The sequence below is a fragment of the Schistocerca nitens genome, chromosome 4, assembly GCF_023898315.1.
Source record: "Schistocerca nitens isolate TAMUIC-IGC-003100 chromosome 4, iqSchNite1.1, whole genome shotgun sequence".
NCBI classification, from domain to species: domain Eukaryota; kingdom Metazoa; phylum Arthropoda; class Insecta; order Orthoptera; family Acrididae; genus Schistocerca; species Schistocerca nitens.
This window is the reverse complement of record NC_064617.1, coordinates 936,418,812-936,440,849: the sequence shown is the minus strand read 5'-3', so window position 1 is coordinate 936,440,849 and position 22,038 is coordinate 936,418,812. Positions and strand designations below refer to the sequence as shown.

At 43.2% G+C, this 22,038-nt stretch overlaps 1 protein-coding gene and 1 non-coding gene across 3 annotated transcripts in view; both read right to left on the bottom strand.

The window, feature by feature from the left end:
* LOC126253575 (serine/threonine-protein kinase meng-po) overlaps nucleotides 1–22,038 on the bottom strand; it is a 354,496-nt gene that overhangs the window by 168,811 nt on the left and 163,647 nt on the right. The window lies entirely within an intron of this gene.
* Nucleotides 8,177–8,251, bottom strand: Trnat-ugu (transfer RNA threonine (anticodon UGU)). Its single transcript has one exon. It is a non-coding gene; the product is annotated as a tRNA-Thr (tRNA).

The following is a 22,038-nucleotide window of genomic DNA, read 5'->3' as shown; positions in this document are numbered from 1 at the left end:
GGAAACTGCAGAATTACACACGTGCTAATGCCTGATTTATCTGCCTCCACTAAGATAATTTTTGGTTTCTTGTATTGAATACACAGTTGTATTGCCTTAATAGTACAAATGAATAATTTAACTACATTTCATCATACGCCTACCCCTGCTGCTAAATTTTCATACCTTCGTGGTAGTTCTGTAATGCTACTTCTGGGGCTTGCGGACTGTGCGTAGACACAGACCGTCGCGAGACCAAAGTGCCTAATATCTTGCTAATTCCTGACGATTTGAGCACGCTCGTATTGCGGTTGCTTTGTTTTCTTTAAGAAGACATTTGTTATAAAGTTATCATGATAACTTGTAATCCATTTCCATTAATACAGTGCATACTTTGTAATGTTTTTCTATCCTCTATTGAACAAAACAAAAATAAAAGCCAAGGCAATTATTAGGAATAGAGTTTCCCTTATTAAGTAAATCAGTCCGACACTCACTCAGGTAGCTTTTCGACTTCACGCTGTATAAATCTATTAATCTGGAGTGAAATACTTCATCAAGCCAAGTATGAAATCATCCTGATTTAGATTTACCGTGATTTCCCTAAACCACTTAAGGGAATGATGATTCCTACGAAATGACATGGTCAGTTAATTTCTGCATCTGCCCCATCTTCAATGATTTCCTTGTCGATGACACGTTAAATATTAATTCATTCCGTTGTTCTTTGACTTTTGAAACTTGTCCATTGGATATGACGTATAATTCAAACCAAAGCAATCGGCCTTGAAACAGCACAAATGTCTCGAGCTGCGTCCACAGACTAATCCTCTCCACCCCATCCCTTATCAGTATCCAACGCAAACAAAATGTCACAAGTGTTAGACCTTTTTCCAATTGGCGCAGGGTTTCGTAACGCTTAAAGAATACTCTTATTAACCACCCAGTGCGCAAGATGCAATCCGTCACTGCAAGTAAATTACTAGAAACTAAAAAAAATATGTTAATACACTTGTAGCAACCTGCAAGACAACACTCTAAACAAAGGTACCACGAACGTATGCACTAACCTCTTTTCTTTACCAGGAAAAATTTGTCGGCAGCTGCAGATTACATAGTTCAGTATTCCTCTTGTCATGAGATCCATTAGCAATGGTCGCAGGGTTGTTGTTACTGCACGGGGTTCACTCGGTTTGTGGCATACATTTAGCGCAGTAGGTCAAACCATAATAATAAACAGGTTTATGCTGCAACGTGCGCTATAGATCATAGGCGCAAAGCGCGAAGCGTTGAGATGACCTGCACGGATGCTGGCTGGCTTCAGAAGACTGGTGGCTGTTGCCGTCGTTTGCTGCATCAGGAGGAAACTCTCGACCACCGCTGGTTCTGACCAGGACAGGGAGTCACGAGCTCTTACGTGGAACTGCTTTGCGAGGGTTGTTTTCTATGAAGCGCATATTAGAAAAGGAATTAGATTATCTTCGTGTTTGCATCAGCCTGATACTTTTAGCAGTGTACATGAGGTTTAAAAAATAAAAGAAGTAGTGAGTTCGAACTCTCGACTAATTACAAGTCGATTGTGGACAAGTCTGTTCCTCAGCACCAAATTTGTGGGTTCGGGTTGCCTAATGGAGCGGTTCTTGGACATTACCTGAAGGTCTTGTGATCGATTCTCTTCTGGCCCACAAATTTTAAAGCGCGCCAAAAGACGTCCATTAGTTCTGGCAAAGCTAAGTGAAATACGCCAGGCTCGACCGTTGTTCAGAATACCATTTAAACAACAATATCTCCACGACTAACTGGACTCGCGTTGGCTTATATTAGACCATGACAGTGGGCGATGGCACAGCAAATGAAAGCTCCTACACACGAAATTTGTGACACTATTGAAACATAAGCTATTTTATAATTCACTATCCATTTCGAACAGAAATCTTCAAGAAATTCTTGTCGTGCTATACAGTTCTGTGTTTATTTTCTTAGTACATAGATTCTTTCGATATTTCTGTACTATACCGTGAACGATCACACCAAAACGTCGGGCCTGCTGGTCTGCCGGTAAAGCACATGTCTGGAAACCGAGAGATTGTGGGATCAAATCTCTGTTGGACTACAGATTACTTCAGTCTTCTTTTTAACTAGCCTTCATCTTTCAGCGATGCGAGGAGTCACCAGAAATGACACGTGGTTCGGGTTCAGTTCAAACTTTAGGTCCTCTTTCCTCGGTTAGATAAATAGGGTAGGTTAGTGACACGCAAGCTGCCGAAGAGGCGTCCAGTTGAGAGACTTGTACCAGGATATTGAGCCATACGAAATTATTACTATTGTTACCACAATAATTTCCTCGTAGACTTTGTAATCCATCAGTATATTAAAATTACATACGCGTTTTTCTTTGTGACGACCAGATCATTGCGAGCAGCATATGGAACATATGGAAATGCAACAAAAACGTGATAAAGACTGGTAGTGAACCATTGGAACCAATGTTACATCAGCTGGTAAGAGTTAATAAGTAACCTAAGTAACCTAATCTTTCTAACAAAACACGATGTTTTCAACTCTCCTTTCAAATAATCATCTGTGTTAGTAGTAATGTTTATCACTGATTGCTTTAAGATGCCTATTTTGCCACTCTGATTTTAGAAATTAGACAGACTATTGATAAAAATAATAACCACTATTGAAAGGGTACAGTACCGCCCGACATTGAAAATAGGTACGAAATACTTCGATATTTTTGTCAGAACAACACATTTTTTGTGTAAAAGTAACTCAATTTCAATTAATACAGCGAAGCCGGATACCAGTGTGGGAAAGAATGACAATTTATTTATTTAATTGATCACATGTGCACTCCCTCAAAATAAATCCCTACATCCAGTTTGGTGAGATCTGTGAAATGAATGAATGTATGGTCGTCTGCTAACCACAGATAGTGAATGGGAATATATGATCATCTTTGAGTCGATCCTTTCGCCACCTTTGGTGGGACCAAAGAGATGGAAGTTACCAGAGCTTTGAGCGCCTGAAATGTGGCTGACCACGTGTAGTTATAAGTTGAGATACGTCCGTGTGCTTAATGTAAGCTGAAATAACTAGCGTGTGTACGATAAGCTGAAATATTTAAGAAATAGCGTGTGTATCATAAGTTGAAATATTTAAGAAATATCATTCCGTGTGACGCTAAGTTTAAACTCTGAGAGAGAATCAAGGTGAGTCGGCCGTCTTTCCAGCAACGCCACTTGGCTTGCATTGCACAGGAAGACGTGCGTTTATCTCCAGAGTTCAGAGTAGGAAAGTAGAATTACAAAGTGGGGCAGTGTCATGTGAAACTGGGATGAATATTGATTGAAGTGGGAAAGCGGAAAGTGATAACGTTGTAACCGTTCTGTGTGTAGTATTTCATATTGTTGTGTTGTGTATGTCATGTAATTTGGGTATGTGTGTTTTGCATGGGAGTAGCAAGGTAGTTTCGAAAGATTTGTGGGTTATGCTTGTTCCTTCTGTATCGCTCGATCTGGAGGAAAGTTTCGTGAGGATGATTGTGAGAGTCGAAGCGTGAGATATAATAAAAGATCCACCATCCTATCCAGGAAGTGCACTGTTGCGGTAAATAGATTACGAGACCACAGTATCGAGATTCACTAATGTAAAGCCATGCCCACTGGGCGGAATTTCTCATGTTATATTGTTGTAGGTTGTAGAATTTGTGTGTTTAGGAATAAATCAAATAGTCAAAAGAAAGAGATTGGTGGCCTTTTTCATTAAATTGTATGTTGTCATAATGTCCCGAATTTATATAAAAGCCGTTAAATCAAAGACAAAAAGTAAATGTGGTATTGCCAGTGCGTAGTGTACAAACAGAGTTCTATAAATCACTGATAGTCAGATGCGTGTTTCCGTTGCGTGTTATTCATACAGGAGGATAATTTGTAACTAAATAGTAAGATACGAGAATTCATGTTGCTCGATAAATTAAGGAAGACTCCACTCACTTGGCAAGCCACTCATCTTGCAGGCCTGACTGCTTGATGCCACAGTATGAGAAAGGCAAGTGGGTGCCTCTCACTATAACTTACAGCTCCAAGGATTATTTTGTTTTGTTTTATTTCATTTTTTTATTTATTTTTGGTGTGTGTGTGTGGGGTGGGGGGTGGGGGGGGGGAGGTGTTCGTTAGAACTATTGTTTGCACATTGATCCACGATGCCTAGCAGTTTATTGTGTTAGTAATGGACCTATAAAGAAAATCTTGTCTATCACTTCACAGCTAACTTAAATTTTTCGTACATTTAAATAAATATTTTAATTTATTACGTCAACTGTAAGTGTTAAAGCCTAGTTATCTGCATCTTTGGGATTCACCGAAAGTCCATCTCCTCATTCGCGTGTGATCAGGGTGACAGAAACGAAATATCGAGGTGACAGAAACGAAGTACTAGCTACTGTTGGTGTGAGTAGTTCGTTACCGTCACCTAATTCATGGAATTCCATCAGATGTTTGCACCGTTTTATTCCAGTTTGTGAGAAATGTTAAGTAATGTGCCAGAACTGGGACATATCAAGTCTTATTCTTGCCTCCATTCGCTTAAAGTACGATGACAGCTATGTAGAAAAGCAAGTGTCAATCGTGACGAGCTTATAAAGCTGTGGGAAAAATAAAACTGTGGATCAGTAACTCTGTTTGCGAGGTCCACATCATGCCATACAAAAAAGCGCTCATCATGTAGAACGTCGATATTACCATTCTGCCATCATGTCTTATGATTGAATAAAACTGTCTTTTCTCTGAAACCCATTTTTTTAAATTCGTTTTTGATAACTTCTAATTTGGATCCACTTGGTGTCATATTTTTTGTTTCCTCTATGGTACACAATGCCTCTCCTTGTATGTTATGCAATATAACGGACAGTAAAAGTGTGCAGTGCAGTATAACAAAAAGGCGAGAGGTCACGCTAATTCCGTCACCGAATGTACGTTAGGTATCGTCCAGAATATCTGAAGAATGTTAAGTCTGCTACACTGCAATCAGATCTTTACAGACGCGCCTATACAGGCTGATCTGTCATATCAAACTGAGGCATATTTTGCACACACAAGATGCAGGAAATCCGTCAGTTTATCAATATGCATGGCCGCTTTCAGTAATCTAGCGATACTTGGTTTAGTTCTAAAAAGCCAAGACTGTTTTAAACGTAGGAATTAACGAGATATAAATAAATACTGTTTGACGAAAAAGACAAGAGTCAGTTTGTTATAAGAAATTATTTTTGTTTCTTCTTTTACTACCATTATTCCTGTCATCAGTTTTGATATTTGAATATGAGGTCCCTGGAAGTGTTCATCATTCGAGAAACTCAACAGGTTGAAATACCTTAACTTTGGTTTGTATGCTGTAATGAAATCGCTTCCTGGTTTCCGACACACATCTAATTTTTTAATTCCTACCTATTAATGTTTGTATAACAATATTGTTTATTTTAGAAATTGCATTATGTATAACTTCCTGGAAGTTTCATTTCACCGCACACTCCGCTGCAGAGTGAGAATCTCATTCTGCGTATGTGTGTTTGACCCTAGTTCTGCTTATTTCATTTAATCCATTAAACCAGTTGTTTCCTCTCGCGATCGTGATAATTTTTCGATTATCTGTTACAGGAAAGACTCATGGTAGATTTTTATAAATAACTCGATGCACTGTTTTTTACTTTAGCACGTCATCCAATATTCTACCTATGTATGCACTGCGATTCTTCTTAACAGAATCCTGTAAGACCGCTACGGTCGCCGGTTAGAATCCTACCTCGGGCATGGATGTGGGTGATGTCCTTAGGTTAGTTAGGTTTAAGTAGTTCTAAGTTCTAGGGGACTCATGACCTCAGAAGTCCCATAGTTCTCAGAGCCATTTGAACCAAGCTATATCGATTGTTTTCACGTGTCTGTTCCAGCAGTCCACAACTTCCAGTTTGATTGTATAGGCGTAACAGCGCATGTACACCTGTCAGGTGTGCTTGAAAGTGAGTCCCCACCATCAGTGTTAAGATTTTAAAAAAACCAGATCTTTTTGCAAGGGTACAATTCAAATTTATTTTTGCGTATACGATTTATAATTGCACCTTGCAGATTTCAAATATTGAATTTAGTGATCGTGGAGTAGGAACTCAATTAAAACCGTGCGTTGGTGGAAAGGCATCTCGATCTCATGACTGAGATATCTGTGAAGTTCGATAGAGATTATGCGAAAGAACTTTCTCTCCGATTTTCAAGAATATACACTCCTGGAAATTGAAATAAGAACACCGTGAATTCATTGTCCCAGGAAGGGGAAACTTTATTGACACATTCCTGGGGTCAGATACATCACATGATCACACTGACAGAACCACAGGCACATAGACACAGGCAACAGCATGCACAATGTCGGCACTAGTACAGTGTATATCCACCTTTCGCAGCAATGCAGGCTGCTATTCTCCCATGGAGACGATCGTAGAGATGCTGGATGTAGTCCTGTGGAACGGCTTGCCATGTCATTTCCACCTGGCGCCTCAGTTGGACCAGCGTTCGTGCTGGACGTGCAGACCGCGTGAGACGACGCTTCATCCAGTCCCAAACATGCTCAATGGGGGACAGATCCGGAGATCTTGCTGGCCAGGGTAGTTGACTTACACCTTCTAGAGCACGTTGGGTGGCACGGGATACATGCGGACGTGCATTGTCCTGTTGGAACAGCAAGTTCCCTTGCCGGTCTAGGAGTGGTAGAACGATGGGTTCGATGACGGTTTGGATGTACCGTGCACTATTCAGTGTCCCCTCGACGATCACCAGTGGTGTACGGCCAGTGTAGGAGATCGCTCCCCACACCATGATGCCGGGTGTTGGCCCTGTGTGCCTCGGTCGTATGCAGTCCTGATTGTGGCGCTCACCTGCACGGCGCCAAACACGCATACGACCATCATTGGCACCAAGGCAGAAGCGACTCTCATCGCTGAAGACGACACGTCTCCATTCGTCCCTCCATTCACGCCTGTCGCGACACCACTGGAGGCGGGCTGCACGATGTTGGGGCGTGAGCGGAAGACGGCCTAACGGTGTGCGGGACCGTAGCCCAGCTTCATGGAGACGGTTGCGAATGGTCCTCGCCGATACCCCAGGAGCAACAGTGTCCCTAATTTGCTGGGAAGTGGCGGTGCGGTCCCCTACGGCACTGCGTAGGATCCTACGGTCTTGGCGTGCATCCGTGCGTCGCTGCGGTCCGGTCCCAGGTCGACGGGCACGTGCACCTTCCGCCGACCACTGGCGACAACATCGATGAACTGTGGAGACCTCACGCCCCACGTGTTGAGCAATTCGGCGGTACGTCCACCCGGCCTCCCGCATGCCCACTATACGCCCTCGCTCAAAGTCCGTCAACTGCACATACGGTTCACGTCCACGCTGTCGCGGCATGCTACCAGTGTTAAAGACTGCGATGGAGCTCCGTATGCCACGGATAACTGGCTGACACTGACGGCGGCGGTGCACAAATGCTACGCAGCTAGCGCCATTCGACGGCCAACACCGTGGTTCCTGGTGTGTCCGCTGTGCCGTGCGTGTGATCATTGCTTGTACAGCCCTCTCGCAGTGTCCGGAGCAAGTATGGTGGGTCTGACACACCGGTGTCAATGTGTTCTTTTTTCCATTTCCAGGAGTGTATAACAGGTCGCTGGAGCAGAGAGGTATACTTATCGATTGAAGAAAAGCGTACGTCATTCCAGTTTTCAATAAGGGTTGTAGGAAGATGCACCTAATTATAGGCCTATATCGCTGACGTCAATGTATTAAGGTAGAATAATAGAAGATAATTTTGCTCACCTATTATAAAGCTTTTTGAAATTTCCTCTATAAAGCATGGATTCCGCAAACAGAAACTTGCGAAGCTCAGCTCACTCTGTTTGTCCACGAGATACGCAGCGTTGTAGACAATGATGCCCACGTTGATGCCACGTTCTATGACTTTAAGAAGGTATTTGGTAGTTTCGCACCGTCGGTGAGAGAACAAACTACATCACCGAGTTGTGCCGATTAGTGGCACATCTGCTACTTACAAGGGAAACTCCCCATCGCACCCCCTTCAGATTTAGGATTTTATTAATACCTTCAGCTGCTGACGGGCGTTGATATACTGTATATCAACGGGGACAGGTGAAAATGTGTGCCCCGACCGGGACTTGAACCCGGGATCTCCTGCTTACATGGCAGACGCTCTATCCATCTGAGCCACCGAGGGCACTGAGAATAGCGCGACTGCACGGACTATCTCGCGTACGCCTCCCACGAGACCCACATTCTCACCCTGGACGTCCACACACTACATTCGTAGTGTCCCACCCCTTATACATATAAGTATATGACCTTCCTCTTCTGTGCAGACGCACACATATTCCCCGAAGTCTTACGGGACTTGGTAAAAATGTCTTCCATGAGTAATGAGTGTGGTGGGGTGGGACACTACGAATGTAGTGTGTGGACATACAAGGTGAGAATGTGGGTCTCGTGGGAGGCGTACGCGAGATAGTCCCTGCAGTCGCGCTATGCTCTGTGCCCTCGGTGACTCAAATGGATAGAGCGTCTGCCATTAAGCAGGAGATCTCGGGTTCGAGTCCCGGTCGGAGCACACATTTTCACCTGTCCCCGTTGATATATATCAACGCCCGTTAGCAGCTGAAGGTATTAATAAAATTCTAATTTCGTTCTAGACGGCTGCAGGTCATCAATGGTGTCTGTTCTTTCGGACATGTCCGAAAGAACAGACACCATATACATATAAGTATGCCCTTCAGATTTAGTCGTAACTTGGCCCAGTGGATACCCCTTCAAAAACTGAACACGGATCAAGCACGAAAACAGGAAGAAGGTGCACTGAACTGTGAAAAAAATAAAAAATAAAAACAGCGAACACTCTCAGCTTAAAAAGTGCAATATCTAGAGAAACTGAACTGCCGCGGCTTCGTGGTTAAGTGGTCACGGTGTTAGAGTGTAACCCGCACGAGCCGTATTCAGAACTCCCTCGTGCCGGTTATTTTATTTTATTTATTTTTCACAATGTTATGAACTGTCCGTCCGCAGCTCGTGGTCTTGCGGTAGCGTTCTGTTGCCTCCCGCGCACGGGATCGCGGATTCGATTCCCGGAAGGGGTCAGGGATTTTTCCTGCCTCGAGATGACTGGATGTTGTTGTGTCATCTTCATCATTCATCCCAATTACGGTCGGAGGAAGGCAACGGCAAACCACCTCCACTATGACCTTGCCTAGTATGGTGGTGCGGGTCTCCCTCATCGTCCCCTACGCTCCTCGGAGTATGGGACCTCATCACCATCATGAACTGTCCGTCCGGTCACTGAAGTGTTTTCTCTCCTTCTGTAGTCTTGACAGTAATACTATACACTGGTTATAGAACATGTGTCACGTGCTAAGATTACGTTACCGTCGTAAGTACACGTGATGAATAGTGAGAACATGCGAGATACAACATAGACATCTCACAGAAATGAAAACAACAAATAAACGGGTGTGAACTATGTTACAACAAAGAGTTCAAGGGCCACAACTTCCCAAAGGGAAAGCAACTTCAGCAATGTTAAAAACGTATGTTTTGAGAGAACACAGAGAAGCTGTGTGAATGTGAAACTGTTGCGATCATTTGTTGCAGCTTATGTGCCAACTACTATGGTTTCCTCATTTCCTTGAGGGTGATCACATTCACATTCGTACGGGCAAGAAGGCATACCTCACTCACTCACGAGGCGTACGAATTAGGTGCGTCGATAAGAGAGTCCTGTCATATGACACACGTACTGTCACGAATACCGTGTATGACACAGCAGACGTGTTTTCCGGTGGAGGATTCAGTTGACTTGTTGCCTCGTAATGAAACCTTTGCGGTTCCCATTCGAAAGCCACTTCCTTTCGGCTGCTAATAGAGTAGGTGTGCAGAATCAACTGTCATTATAGGTCCCCACCTTACACCTCGCTGTTGCAAACGTACGTTACATCACGACACAGACAAAAATTTGAATACAGCACCAAAAAACAAAGGAAAAAAAGGCACGAGGAAGGTTTGAACATGCCTCACCGGCTTGGTAGTCCAACACCATGACCACATAACCACGACACCGTCGCTCCTCCACGCTGCTCTATATTGCACTTACTGTCCTTGGACACTTCTACCACTAAATCTGAGGGCGATGCAATGGGAGTTTCCCTTGTAAGTAATAGACTAAATGTACCACTAATCGGCACAACCCGGTAATGTATTTTGTTCACTGAACGACAGTGTGAAACTACCAATACCTTCTTGAAGTCATAGAACATGGCATCAACCTGGGGGTCGTTGTCCACAACGCTACCTATCTCACTGTTTCTGTTTTGCTTTCTGTTTTCATTTAGTACATCTTCTCCCTGTTTTCACGCTTGATCTGTGTTCAGTTTATAACGTGCTGTCTCTCTTTCCATTAGCCGGTCGAAGTGGCCGTGCGGTTAAAGGCGCTGCAGTCTGGAACCGCAAGACCGCTACGGTCGCAGGTTCGAATCCTGCCTCGGGCATGGATGTTTGTGATGTCCTTAGGTTAGTTAGGTTTAACTAGTTCTAAGTTCTAGGGGACTAATGACCTCAGCAGTTGAGTCCCATAGTGCTCAGAGCCATTCTCTTTCCATTAAGTCTGACGGGGGTGTAATGGGTAGTTTCCCCTGTCAGTGCCTCTCTCACGCTCGGCCGAAATCGGAGGAGCGTGGAGGTAGAGTTGGTTAGTGAGTCTCTGTCAGTGAGTTGGTATCCGCTGTGAATGTGTAGTGCTGTTTTCTGGAGGGCGAACGCCACTGAGTTGGTTTTGGGATACGTCAGCGCTTATCTGTCTTTGGTGGCCTAGTCTGTCAGGGGGTATGTCTTATAACTGTTGCTTGAGGCGGAGATTATTGCAATCTGGTGACTGACTTAAGTCCATCAGACTATTAATACGGTACGTCAACCTGTGTGTTCCTACGCCCTATACTACTGCTGTATAAAATGGCAGCTTGCATTTTCGGTTGTTAAAGTGATGACATATACTAGTGGTGTAAAATTATTCTACTTACATGATTTTTACTTTCGATGGGTTGTGATACTACCGCTGACTTAACTGTAGGTGGTACTCATGTGCTAGCTCAGTTCGTTTCTCATTCTGCCGTTGCCTTTCTGAGAGTTATGTACGCCACAGCCACGTCTTCGTGGGATACGGCATGTAGTATTTTGTGTGTGATACAAGCACAGTGAGTCTGAGAGTTCGGTTTGCATCGGCAACCATATTATGCAGATGTACATAGAAAGTTCTTTTTGAGTATGCTAAGGCGTGTCTTCACTATTGAATTAGGTACAAATTTGTTGAAGTAATCGCTGTTAGCACCCGATGTCTTTTGATTCAACTCTGTGCGTTTTCAGTAGAATCAATCAGACACCCTTTGCCACGGTACGGCTAGTCGCTGCCGTTAATGTTACTGGCCCTGCAGCTGATTGGGGCGTCTCGATTGCGTAGGCGGAGCTTCGGTTCTAAGAAAGTACATTATTGTTTGTTAAACCTTTGGCACTTTTAATGAAAGATTTATTACTATAGTCACTGTTACTTAACTGTAGGATAACTTTAAACATTTGACTTCCCTAGTGTGCAAGGTGTGTAAGTGGTGTTATTAAATTTTTTATTTTAATTCATATTTCATTGGTTACAGAACTTGATGGGTTTGTTTAAATGCTTATTGTTGTTTTTAAATTCACTTTATCACGAAGTTTTAAGAACTATTAAAATTTCACCTGTAGTTTTGAATTCAAGATCTTTGTGAGCTGTTTAAATTTGGTGTTTCATCAATTCGTCCGCTTGGACATCAAACTGTGGAGAGTGTACTTATCATTGATGGTTAACAATTCAATAGCTTGTGACTACGTCTTTAATAAATATTTGAAACTGTCAGTCTGCCTTTTTAACACTCTGTTCTAGCTCCACCTATACATGTATTGCAGAGTATTGGGGCACATTTCTGTTTCTCCAAGACTTCCTTGCAGAGCGAACTCAACACGTAGTTGTCAATGCAACAAAATCGAGAGATGTAAACATAATTTCAGGAGTACCCCAAGGAAGTGTGTTAGGGCCGTTATTGTTTACGGTACACGTAAATGATGTGGTGGATAACGTCGGAAGGTTCACGAGGACGTTCGCAGACGATGCAGTTGTCTGTAATGTGGTGGCAACGGCAGTAGATTGAAGCGATTTGCAGGAAGACCTGTAGAAGATCGATGATTGACGTGGTAACCGGCAGCTGGTCCTGAACATTACTAAATATAACGTAGTGCGCATAAACAAGCGAAGAGATCCACAACTGCTCCATCACACTATTGCCGACAAATTACTGGAAATTGTAACTACTGTGAATTACGTCTTAGGCGTACCCATCAGTAGCGATCTGAAGTAGGATGAGCACGAAAAACAAATAGTAGGAAAAGCAGACGTCGGGCTCAAATTAGTTACAAGAATCTTATTGAATTCATCCACGAAAGGAGTGCCTTGCATAATACTTGTTCTACCGATTCTTGAATATTATACATCAGCCGGATGACCCTTACCTTGTTGGATTGGTGGAGGAGGTAGAAAAGATCCAAAGAAGGGCGATGTGTTTCGCCACGGGATCGTTTAGCCGGCGCGAGAGCTGCTCAACAAACTGCAGTGGCAGACGCTACAGGAGAGGCGTTGTGCATCACGGAGGGGCTTGCTATCGAAAATCCGAGAGAGTACGTTCTGGGAGCAGTCGGGCAACATACTGCTTCCTCCCACACGTTGTTGTTGTTGTGGTTTTCAGTCCTGAGACTGATTTGATGCAGCTCTCCATGCTACTCTATCCTGTGCAAGCTTCTTCATATCCCAGTACCTACTGCAACCTACATCCTTCTGAATCTGCTTAGTGTATTCATCTCTTGGTCTCCCTCTACGATTTTTACCCTCCACACTGCCCTCCAATGCTAAATTTCTGATCCCTTGATGCCTCAAAACATGTCCTACCAACCGATCCCTTCTTCTTGTCAAGTTGTGCCACAAACTCCTCTTCTCCCCAATTCTATTCAATACCTCCTCATTGGTTATGTGACGTACCCATCTAATCTTCTTCTGTAGCACCACATTTTGAAAGCTTCTATTCTCTTCTTGTCCAAACTATTTATGGTCCATGTTCCACTTCCATACATGGCTACACTCCATACAAATACTTTCAGAAACGACTTCCTGACAAATCTATACTCGATGTTAACAAATTTCTGTTCTTCAGATACGCTTTCCTTGCCATTGCCAGTCTACATTTTATATCCTCTCTACTTCGACCATCATCAGTTATTTTGCTCCCCAAATAGCAAAACTCCTTTACTACTTTAAGTGTCTCATTTCCTAATCTAATTCCCTCAGCATCGCCCAATTTAATTTGACTACATTCCATTATCCTCGTTTTGCTTTTGTTGACATTCATCTTATATCCTCCTTTCAAGAAACTGTCCATTCCGTTCAACTGCTCTTCCAAGTCCTTTGCTGTCTCTGATAGAATTACAATGTCATCGGCGAACCTCAAAGTTTTTATTTCTTCTCCATGGATTTTAATACCTACTCCGAATTTTTATTTTGTTTCCTTTACTGCTTGCTCAATATACAGATTGAATAACATCGGGGAGAGGCTACCCTCGACTCGTATAACTGCCATCTGGTTTCTGTACAAATTGTAAATAGCCTTTTGCTCCTTGTATTTTATCCCTGCTACCTATAGAATTTGAAAGAGAGTATTCCAGTCAACACTGTTAAAAGCTTTCTCTAAGTCTACAAATGCTAGAAACGCAGGTTTGCCTTTCCTTAATCTTTCTTCGATGATAAGTCGTAAGGTCAGTATTGCCTAACGTGTTCCAACATTTCTACTGAATCCAAACTGATCTTCCCCGAGGTTGGCTTCTACAAGTTTTTCCATTCGTTTGTAAAGAATTCGCGTTAGCATTTTGCAGCTGTGACTTATTAAACTGATAGTTCGGTAATTTTCACATCTGTCAACACCTGCTTTCTTTGGGATTGGAATTATTATATTCTTCCCACATACCTTTCGTGAAATGATCGCTATGAAGAAAGCCGAGAAATTAGAGTTCATGTGGAGGATTACAGACGTTAGTGTCACTCTTCCCACACACCTTTCAAAATTAGAATAGGGAACGGGCCAAAAGGTAATGAAAAACCACAGGTGATGGAAGAGTGGGTTGCGCGTTCCTGTGTCGCAGCACAGGTTACAAGCAATTGATTTCGCTCTACAGTTAAGCTTCTAGATTTTCTGCATAAGCTACAGCTAGCCTACATTTGCAGCTTTGTACTACCTGCAGAACCTCACAGTTAAAAACATTTTAATTGTAACGAATTGTAGAAGATTGCTCCAAGATAATCAGGAACTAGCCCACCTCAAGACAACTAATCCACTGGTAATGGTCACTAAAGGGAATAAAAATCTCAATAAGCAGAAAAAATGTAGGTGAATCAAAAGACATTCTAACATTAAATGTAATGGGTTGGCCGACAACTGTCCCTCAAAACGGTGCATTTAAAAACATCTTGTTACCGCCATCAGACTTTAAGGATGTCCCACGAGGAATGGTCAGTATTCAGGTATATAACAGGAACGATCATTCCAAGTAAAAAATTCTAGTAAACATCGGCTCTAAAATGCGCATCCTTAAGAGCTATGGGCACTTCTTGATCTTCGATACTGTGAAACAAACCTCTTCTACTGTAAGCTGTTTGCTTTCCATATTTTGGGAGGACATAGTATGGACCAAAATAAGAAAAAAATCCCCAGTAAACGTGGAGCTCTAAAATGCATACCTTAACAGTTACAAACACTTGCTCAGTAGAAGAGATGTGTTTCACACTAGCGAAGATGAACAAGTTCCATAGCTCTTAAGGTATGCGTTTTAGAGCCCATGTTTAGTGGTCATGTTTTCCACGTTTTGGTCTGTACTACCATCTCTCAAAATATGGACAGCAAAGAGCTTGCAGTTGGTTTGTTTCACAGTATCGGAAATGAAGATGTGCACGTAGCTTCTAAGGAATGCACTTTAAAGTTCATGATTACTATAATTTTTTGTACCGAATGATCGTTTCTGTCCTATGCCGGAATATTGACCGTTCCTCCTCGGGAACCTTGAATAGAAGAACAAGACACCAGTGGGAAGACGAATATGAATCACCGATATGCAGCAAAGGGAAATATTATGCACAAATTCAGGCAAACATCCCATCGAATCCGTAGTTTCGCACAGATATGGCAAATAAAAAAAGTTTATAGGTTCCATAATTCTCACGAGGTTTAATCTTGGATCGTTCCCCAGCCATCTTCACCGAAGACACGTTGGAGACACCTCTTATTGTGCACGTGATGGAGCAATAATACGAGATGTCAAACACATTTTTTATGCAGACCAGCAAACTGACTTCATATATCTACATCTGCATCTACATCTACATCTATATCCATACTCCGCAAGCCACCTGACGGTGTTTGGCGGAGGGTATCTTGAGTACCTCTATCGGTTCTGCCTTCTATTCCAGTCTCGTATTGTTCGTGGAAAGAAAGATTGTCGGTATGCCTCTGTGTGGGCTCTAATCTCTCTGATTTTATCCTCATGGTCTCTTCGCGAGATATACGTGGGAGGGAACAATATACCGCTTGACTACTCGGTGTTGGTATGTTCTCGAAACTTCAACAAAAGCCCGTACCTAGCTACTGAGCGTCTCTCTTGCAGAGTCTTCCACTGGAGTTTATCATCTCGCCTCGTAACCCTTGTCCTGGGTGGCCTCCAAATTTCGACTGTCTCGATATTCGGAAGCTCTACAGGACCAGACCACTTTTCATCAAATCTCAAACAAAGCCAAAATACGTTTAGTTAATAAGAGGCAGTTTAGAGTTAGAAGCCCAATACGTACGCAAAATATATACGTAAGTACCAACGTACATATTATCAGACCATAGTAATTGACAATGAGTGTGTTCAGAATTTTGAGAAATTTTTAAGACGTTGCATGATATTTAAAAGCTGTAGATTGATAACGAGTTATCTGCTAGACACATTTATTCTACATGGAACACTTTGGCTGTAACCCTGTAAAAATCTGGTAGAAATGTACGATGAGTTTGATAAGGAGCAGGTGCTGCAAGAAATAAAAAACTATGTAGACATCTACGTGTAACAGCTATGGATGTGGACGTTGCTGCTAGATAGACGGCCCAAGAATCGTTCAATTTATGATTAAATAGGTCTTTGGTGAATCATTACTTGGTACGCCACTTAGAATCCAATATTTCTTGATCTTTTCCGTCTCGGTCGCATCATGTAAGAGTTTCTCTAAACTGAAACTAAAAAAAAAAAAAAGTCTTCACTATCAATCACAAACGAAGAGGTAATCTGGCCATATTATCGATTGAAAGAAAAATTTCCAATGAAATAGGTTTTCAACATCAGTAATAACTACTATCTCGTACTAAGGCTATGAAAGTAACTATTATAAAATAAAAGGTAATTTTCTCATTTTATTCTTTATTATTTATTTGCTTGATGGTTGCTGCTCTAAATGCTTATTCGTATTGTAATTTTTTCACCTTTATGTTTAACCATGTATATCTCAATTACTTGAGCGTAGAGTAAACACTTTATAAATACACTCATACAAAACGATGCAACACGAAGGAACTACACAAATGTGACATAAATCGGTAGATATGGCGTATATGTACTCACAAAGAAATTATTACAGTTTCAGAAAAACTGAATGATTTATTCAAGAGAAAGAGTTTCATACGTTGAAAAAGTCAATAATGCGTTGGTCAACATCTGGCCCTGAAGCAAGCAGTTATTCGGCTTTGCATTGATAGTATTGTTGGACGTCCTCCTGGGGTATATCGTGCCAGATTTCTGTCCAGTTAGCGCATTAGATCATTAAAACTCCAAAATGGCTGGAGCTATAAATGCATTCAAAGACACAAAACCATGCAACACGAAGGAATAACACAAATGAGACGTAAATCGGTATATGTGATGTACATGAACACAAACAGAAGTTATTAAAATTAAAGAAAAATGGAATAATTAATTCAAAGGAAAGAGCTTCACAAGTTGAACAAGTTAATAACGCGTTGGTCCACCTCCGCCCCTTATGGAAGCAGTTATTCTGTTTGGGATTGATTGATGGTGTTGCTGGATGTCCTACTGGGGTATACCGTGCCCGTGCCAAATTATGTCAATTTGACGCGTTAGATCGTTAAAACCGTTAAATGGCTGGAGAGCCCTGCCCATAATGTTCCAAACTTTCTCAATTGGAGAGATGCGGCCATCTTTGCTGGGCAAGGTAGGGATTGACAGGCACGATGACAAGCACCAGAAACTCATTGGTATCCCACTGCTGCCTGGGGAATTTCCAGACACTTCATCAGCCTGAAATCATATTTAGTGAAGCAGAACTGTCTTCAGTGATGAGTGCCGTTTCCAACTGAGCACCAATGACCAGCGACGACGTTTCTAGGGACGACATGAACAGAGATGGGAAGCCAGGCAGACAACCGGAACTGATGGGTTGGGGTGCCATTTCATTTCTAGCAGGAGCCCTCTTGGTGCCTTCCGCGGCACAATTACAGCATAGCAATGCGTCGACGATATAATACGCCCCGTTTTGTTGCCCTTCATGGAAGCCACCCTGGGCTCACATTTTAACACAGCTTTGTGCTTGCCACATCATACCTTGGCCATCAAGGTCGCCGGATCTCTCCCCAATTGAGAACATTTGGAATATTATGCGCTGGACCCTCCAACCATTTCGGGATTTTGACGATGTAACGCGCCAGTTGGACAGAATTTGGCACATCTCTCAGGAGGACATCCAATAACTCTATCAATCAATGCCAACCCGAATAACTGCTTACATTAGGACCAGAGGTGAACCAACGCGTTACTGACATGTTCAATTTGTGAAGCTCTTTGTCTTGAATGAATCATCTAATTATTCTGAAATTGTAGTCATTTCTTTACATGTACATCACATCTACCGGCTTCGTATAATTCCTTCGTGCTGCGTCCTTTTTTTTTTATCTTGGAGGGTATTTGACTTTTTTGTTAGCCATTACATATAAAAATGGTTCAAATGGCTGAGCACTATTGGACTTAACATCTGAGGTCATCAGTCCCCTAGAACTTAGAACTACTTAAACCTAACTAACCTAAGGACATCACACACATCCATGCCCGAGGCAGGATTCGAACCTGCGACCGCAGCGGTCACGCGGTTCCAGACTGAAGCGCCTAGAACCGCACGGCCACACCGGCCGGCGATTACACATATATTAATCAGTTTTTATACAATATGTATCCTACATATGTGGTGTCACCTCAAGGCACCACACTTGCTAGGTTGTAGGCTTAAGATCGGCAGGAGTCAGTCAGTACACATCGGACCCGCGAGTCGCCACAGTCGACGCTAGCAGACCGAGCGCCGCCACTCGGCTGGTCTTACGAGACAAGCTAGCGCACTGGCCAGTTCTATAGCCAACTTTAATAGGAATGGTTCACTCGCTATAGCTTCAGAGATCTCATTTGCAGAGACGCTAGTTAGCATAGCCTTCAGCTAAGTCAGTAACTACGACCTAGCCAGGCGCCACATACAGTTTTTGCATTGCCAATTGATCTATATGTGTGAAGCAATCAGAATTGTAAAGGAGTATTCGCAGTTCAGTCTATAACTGCACTGTAAACATTATTGTACAAAGTCAAGATCGACGTTCATCGCTGATGCTGAATTAAAGCTAAGTGTTTAATTGTATCCCTGTCTACTGACCTCTAATCACCTAAGATGTTAGAGATACATCCCGTCAAGTATAGTTCATTGATCCTCACGTCAGCCTACGTGATCAACGCACGCAATAATGGCCACCCCTTGTGATCAGACTAAGAGTCAAATTGCGTGACTCAGCCGGTTCACTCTTTTTCCATGAGGCCCATAGTTCCGCCCCATACATAACAACATATACTGGGTGATCAAAAAGTCAGTATAAATTTGAAACCTTAATAAACCATGGAATAATGTAGGCAGAGAGGTAAAAATTGATACAGGTGCTTGGAATGACATGGGGTTTTATTAGAACAAAGAAAAACAAAGTTTACAAAATGTCAGACAGATGGCGCTGGACAGCAAAACGTTAGTGAATGCGCATGACAATCGTGTATAAAAGGAGCTGTAATGAGAGAGAGAATCAGATGTGCTAGCAGTCGCAGCATGTTGACGTTACCTGAAAAGGCGCTTTTAGTGAAGCTGTATTATCAGAATGGGGAATGTGCTAGTTCAGCTTTACGATCCTATCGCCACAGGAAGGGGATTCGAACGGGTAAAGGTCCGTTGACAAATGCAGCTGTGGCGAGAATGATTTCGAAGTTCGAAGCCACGGGTTGTTTAGACGATAGACCCCGTAGTGACCGACCGAGCACAAGGCGTAATGCTGCTGATACAGTTCAGGAAGAAATGGAGACTGTAGCGGGTTCGTCTATGCACGGGGAAGTCAGCGCTCGTGCAGTCGCACGTCGCACCGGCATTCCATACACTACTATTTGGTTGGCACTTAGGCGTACCCTCCGATGCTATCCGTTCAAAATCCATCGGCATCATAAACTGTTACCTGGCGATTTAGTGAAGCGGAGGGCATTTGCGGTGTGAGCGTTTCAAACGATGGCGGAAGATAACGATTGGTTGAGTAACGTGTTGTGGACGCTCCGAGGGTCTGTCGACGCCCACAACTGCAGAATTTGGGCTAACGAAAATCCTAGAACTGTCGTGGAAACTCCATTGCGCGACGAGAAAATCACGGTATGGGTTGAATTTACCACATCTATCGTTATCGGGCCTTTCTTCTTTGAGGAAATGCGTGATTCTGGTTTTATAACTGCTACCGTGACGGGTGAGAGGTACGCCGATATGCTACAGAATCGCATCATCCCCATCCTGGCTGATAAACACCTGCTGGAACGTACGATGTTTATGCAGGATAGCGCTCCACCCCATATTGCTAGACGCGTGAAAGATCTCTTGCGCGCGTCGTTTGGTGATGATCGTGTGCTCAGCCGCCACTTTCGTCGTGCTTGGCCTCCCAGGTCCCCAGATCTCAGTCCGTGCGATTATTGGCTTTGGGGTTACCTGAAGTCGCAAGTGTATAATGATCGACCGACATCTCTAGAGATGCTGAAAGACAACATCCGATGCCAATGCCTCACCGTAACTCCGGACATGCTTTACAGTGCTGTTCACAACATTATTCCTCGTCTATAGCTATTGTTGAGGAATGATGGTGGACATATTGAGCATTTCCTGTAAAGAACATCATCTTTGCTTTGTCTTGTTTTGTTATGCTAATTATTGCTATTCTGATCACATGCAGCGCCATCTGTCGGACATTTTTTGAACTTTTGTATTTTTTTGGTTCTGATAAAACGCCATGTCATTCCAAGCATGTGTGTCAATTTGCACCTCTCTATCTACATTATTCCGTGATTTATTCAGTTTTCAAATTTATACTGACTTTTTGATCACCCGGTACATCTATTTCCAAGCAGACCGTGGGCGTCATTTAGGTTCAGCACCCCGGGCGCCACTGCTTACGCCCATTTTGCTGGTGACAAGTGTGAAACATGCTACGTGAAGCGACCACCGTGTGCGGCAGCAGTGGCTGCATGTCGTAAGTGAGAGTCGCACGTAACATAACCGCCGGGGCACAATGCGTGGCCGGTTCGCCTCGGCTCGCCACGCCTGCCAGAGGCGGGTATAAAATTAAGGCGCCCAGCCCCGGCCTGCCCTGGCCCCTGTTTACTGCCGCTGCTGGCTGCTGGCACGTGTCCCCCGGTGTGTGCACCACTCACTCCTCTGCTGTTGCTCCTCTCTGCTTCTCCAGGCCGCGTGAGCCTTCTGGCGTTTACGTAACCAGCTGAAGGCTGCACTCGTACTGACCCTCAAACAAGAGTCATACCAGCAATCACTCTCCCTGTGCACCATGCTCGAACTGGCTGGTTCAAATGCCTCTGAGCACTATGCGACTTAACTTCTGAGGTCATCAGTCGCCTAGAACTTAGAACTAATTAAACCTAACTAACCTAAGGACATCACACACATCCATGCCCGAGGCAGGATTCGAACCTGCGACCGTAGCGGTCGCTCGGTTCCAGACCGTAGCGCCTAGAACCACACGGCCACTCCGGCCGGCCATGCTCGAACTGAATAGCAAGGGAAAATAATGCTTTACTTGTTTACTCATTTGTTCGCTGCTATTTGCATGCAAGAAAGACATTCAAAAGCTCTGCACACTGGAAGACAGTGTAATATCTCTTTATATTCTACTAATTATCCCTGCACAATTCTAAGAGTGAATTACGTTTCCTATTTGACCATCTATATACTCGCAGAATCAATGCGCAAAGTAGTACAGTACTATTACTATTCCATGAGCGCATAATTACTCTTTGTAATATTCTCTCTGGTGTGTTGAGGGTACTTCTAGGATCATCTCCGTGCCGAACAGCCGCATTGAATAATTGTAATTTTGCTATCGAGATTACTGGAAGAAAGAGATTGAAAATATATTGTATGCTACACAAGAAAATATATACTGAACATTTACAGGAAAGGTGTGTAAGGAATTTCATTATATATGTAGTCTCTAATTGGAAATTTGGACGGAGGTGTCGTTTCGTTGGTAATCAGAAGGAAACTTCCGATGAATTGGAAATGAACCTGCAATTATTAGCCGGCCGGAGTGGCCGAGCGGTTCTAAGCGCTACAGTCTGGAACCGCGCGACCGCTACGGTCACAGGTTCGAATCCTGCCTCGGGCATGGATGTGTGTAATGTCCTTAGGTTAGTTAGGTTTAAGTAGTTCTAAGTTCTAGGGGACTGATGACCTCAGATGTTAAGTCCCATAGTGCTCAGAGGCATTTGCAATTATTAGATCCAAGAG